General features: G+C 51.3%; 1 protein-coding gene across 3 annotated transcripts in view; it reads left to right on the forward strand.

Moving 5' to 3' along the window:
- The first annotated feature begins 3,385 nt into the window (after positions 1-3,385).
- Positions 3,386-3,572, forward strand: part of HMGXB3 (HMG-box containing 3) — a 19,391-nt gene continuing 19,204 nt past the window's right edge. For all 3 annotated transcript variants that reach the window (XM_053956412.1, XM_053956414.1, XM_053956415.1), the window contains exon 1: positions 3,386-3,450. The gene's annotated coding sequence lies outside the window, so the exon portion shown is untranslated. The remainder of the gene's footprint in view (positions 3,451-3,572) is intronic.

The raw sequence follows: 3,572 nt of genomic DNA on the forward strand, positions 1-3,572 counted from the left end.
TGAAGTCAACTCTTCAGAAGTAAAGGCTGGTACCTGCTGCAGTTCTGTGTGCCTGCCTGTCTTTTGAACTCCTTCAAAGAGGCCCTTGTACTTTGTCAGGAAAATGAAGAGGGAGATCCCTGTGTAATCTCCACCAATACCTTTTATTTCCCGAGGTAATGATGCACGAAGTGTCCTGGGGAGAGAGCGCCCTTCCCCTCCTGACACAGCAGGGGCTCCTTTGTAACCCTCCTCGGGCTCACAACAGACACCCCCGACACAGCTGCTTCCCCTGCTCCTCAAAGTGCTATCACCGTGTAGTTAAAATAATTTACACATTGTTAATGTAATTTTTTTCTGAGATAAAGCCATGTAAATGTCCATGGAAGAGCCAAAATGGCCAGTTTAGGAAAGAATTTGAGTTTCTAATGCCATCGACAGCATGCAAGTTGTCAGAACTCCTCCATGAACAATGAGAGAAACATGGCTGCTTTCCTTCAAGCGTTTTTCTCTTAAATTATTACTTTCAGTTGTTCATTTATCCTGTAAAGTCAACCAGCCATTTTGTTCAAAATATTTGGCTAGGCAGTAATTCCAAGAAAATTCTAGTGGTCATGTATTGATCTGAATAAAAGTATGGGGCTTTGGAAATGTAGAGGGGTTGGATGGAGTGTTTGATGCAGAACAGACAGCTTGCCTCCAATTATCACAAATAAACACTCACAGAGCACAGAAACGACTGCAGGACTTCAGGAGAATAAATAACCATTTGCAGATTGAATACTGGCTGTAGTATCACTGCTTTGTGGGCTTTATTAATGACTGGCTGGGTGAGAGGAGCCCTTTTTCTGCTCCTCCACAATCAGAGGAGGCACGAGATAGATGTGGTTTACATTCATCTAAAGTTAGAAGTCGTGATGTAAATCGCAGAAATAGACATGAATACAGAAAAAAATCAGAAATGTGTAATTTGAAAAATGTGTTCAAGCAATAGCTGCACGATATCCTGCTTCCCAAAAGGTTCAGAGGAAGAGGGTTATGGGTAGAGAGCCTAATAGGGCTGTTTGTTTCCTGAGGAGCAAAGCACTAAGTTTTAACATTCATGAAAACTGAGAAAACCATTACTTTGTCGTGTATGGAAACTTTTAGCCTTCAAAATTCAGAGACAAATGCTGATAAAGAAATGCTGGGATCCAGAGGTCCTGAGAATACTTGGAGTGGCTGCAGTACCTGGGGTGATTCCCTGTTTCCCAACAGAGATATCTGGCAACTCTCATGACACAGCAGCAACAGTGCTGGCCCTTACACCCGGCACTGAGCTTCCCAGCTCACTGAGCTGGATTTCCAGCTGGATTGCTGCTTGTCACTCCACCTGCCTCATCACCGGGACTGGGAAGCTGGACTGAATTCACAGAATCACTGGGTTGGAAGAGACCTCCAAGATCATTGAGTCCAACCCAGCCCCAACACTCAACTAAACCATGGCACCCAGTGCCACATTCAGTCTTTTTGTAAAACGCATCCAGGGATGTGTCCCTGGATCTCCACCACCTCCCCGGGCAGACCATTCCAGAACTTCATCACCCTTTCTGTCAAAAACTTTTTCCTAATATCCAACCTATATTTCCCTTGGTGCAGCTTGAGACTGTGTCCTCTGGTTCTGTCAGTGCTGCCTGGAGAAAGAGCCCAACCCCACCTGAGCACAGCCACCTTCCAGGAGCTGCAGAGAGTGATAAGGTCACCCCTGAGTCTCCTTTTCTCCAGGCTGAGCACCCCCAGCTCCCTCAGCTGTTCCTCACAGGGTTTGTGTTCCAAGCCCCTCATCATCCCTTGTTGCCCCTCAAGGGTCTCAACGTCCTTCCCAAACTGAGGGCCCAGAACTGGACACAGCACTCGAGGTGTGGCCTCACCAGTGCTGAGTACAGGAGAAGGATGACCTCCCTGCTCCTGCTGGCCTGACTGGCTCCACTGCTGACTGCAATGGGCTGACTCTGGGCCCCTCAGTTCAGGAAGGACATTGAGGGGCTGGAGCGTGTCTGGAAAAGGGAAGAGCACAAGTCCAGGAGCAACTGAGGGAGCTGGGTGTGTTTAGTGCAGAGCAAAGGAGGCTTGGGGGTGACCTTACCTCTGCAAGTCCTTGACAGGAGGGTGTGTACCCAGGTAACCCTTGGAAATGATGAAACGTTCCTAATTAATTATTTTCATTAACTTTTTCAATTTATTAAAAAAATATATATATTATATATTATATATTATATGTGTATTATATATAAGATATAAATTTATATATATTAAATATAGGTATGACAGTGACATAACCAGCAACACAATGAGAGGACTTAGTCTTAAGCTGTCCCAGGGGAGGTATAGGTTGAACAATAAGAGGAATATCTTCACAAATTTAACTATTAATTCTTTTAACCCTTTTCTAGCTTTCATTTTTAAGTATATTGTTTCTGCCTTAGCAGTCAGGTTTCAGTTGTATTCTTACTGGTTCTGCTGCTTTTGATTTCCCTGGAAAACGATTTCATTAATAGCTGAGAGCTTGTACTAGCCTTTATTCATTACTATGGCACTTCTTTTACCAGTAGGAGTATTATATTCTGACTCATATTCCCCTAGTAATCCATGCTGAACAAGTTTTTTTCACAATAAAAGGTGATTAGACACTGGAATGGGCTGCTCAAGGAGGTGGAGTCACCATCCTCAGAGGCATTTAAGGGAAGACTGGACATGGCACGCATGGTCTGTTTGACACGGTGGCGTTGGGTTATAGGTTGGACTCGATGATTTCAGAGGTCTGTTCCAACCTAAATGATTCTGATTGCTGGGATGACATCACAGGAGCACTGCTTTGCCCCGGCGGTGCTGCTCTCCACCAGGGGAAGGGCCAGGCCTGGACCGCTGCTCCAAGGAGCGCAGGAGACAGCGCACGCACTGATGAAGCAAGGAAGTTGACGCTGTTCCTGCAGAACGCACTGCCGCGGCCCGAGCTCTTTACTAACTAAGGGCTAATTAAGCACTAACTAAGCGCTAATGAAGCACTAATTGCGCCGCGCTGCCCGAGCCCTGCCCCGCGCCGCCCCCGCGCGCCGCCGCCCTCACGAGAAACGGCGGGAACGGGGCACGTGCGCGCCGCCTCCTCGCCGCGCACGCGCAGGAGTGACCCCTGCCGGCCGCCGTCCCGCCCCGCCGTGCCCCGGACGCCGTCGCCGCGGTCACTTCCGGCGGCGGCCCCGGCGCGGAGGCCCCGGTGCAGCCCCGCTCCGCCCGGGCCCGGCCCGCAGCCGGCCCAGCATGCCGGGGCGGCCCGCCCCGCTCAGCCCGCCCGCACCGCACCGCCCGCACGCACGCTCCCCCCTGCGCGGCCGGCCCCTGGCCCCGGCGCTGCCTCCTCCACGCCGCCGCGCCCCGGCGGGAACGTGACCACAGCTCGCCGCCCGTCCGCCCGCGCGGCCGCGGAGCCGTCCGGTGAGTGGCGACACGTTTAGCAGGACCGGAGGGAGCCGCGCCGCTCCTCTTGGCCTCGGGCGGTGTGGAGGGGACGGGGCTCGGGGCCCGAGGCTCGCCCGGGATCACCGGCTGCGCGGGGC

The sequence above is a fragment of the Vidua chalybeata genome, chromosome 15, assembly GCF_026979565.1.
Source record: "Vidua chalybeata isolate OUT-0048 chromosome 15, bVidCha1 merged haplotype, whole genome shotgun sequence".
NCBI classification, from domain to species: domain Eukaryota; kingdom Metazoa; phylum Chordata; class Aves; order Passeriformes; family Viduidae; genus Vidua; species Vidua chalybeata.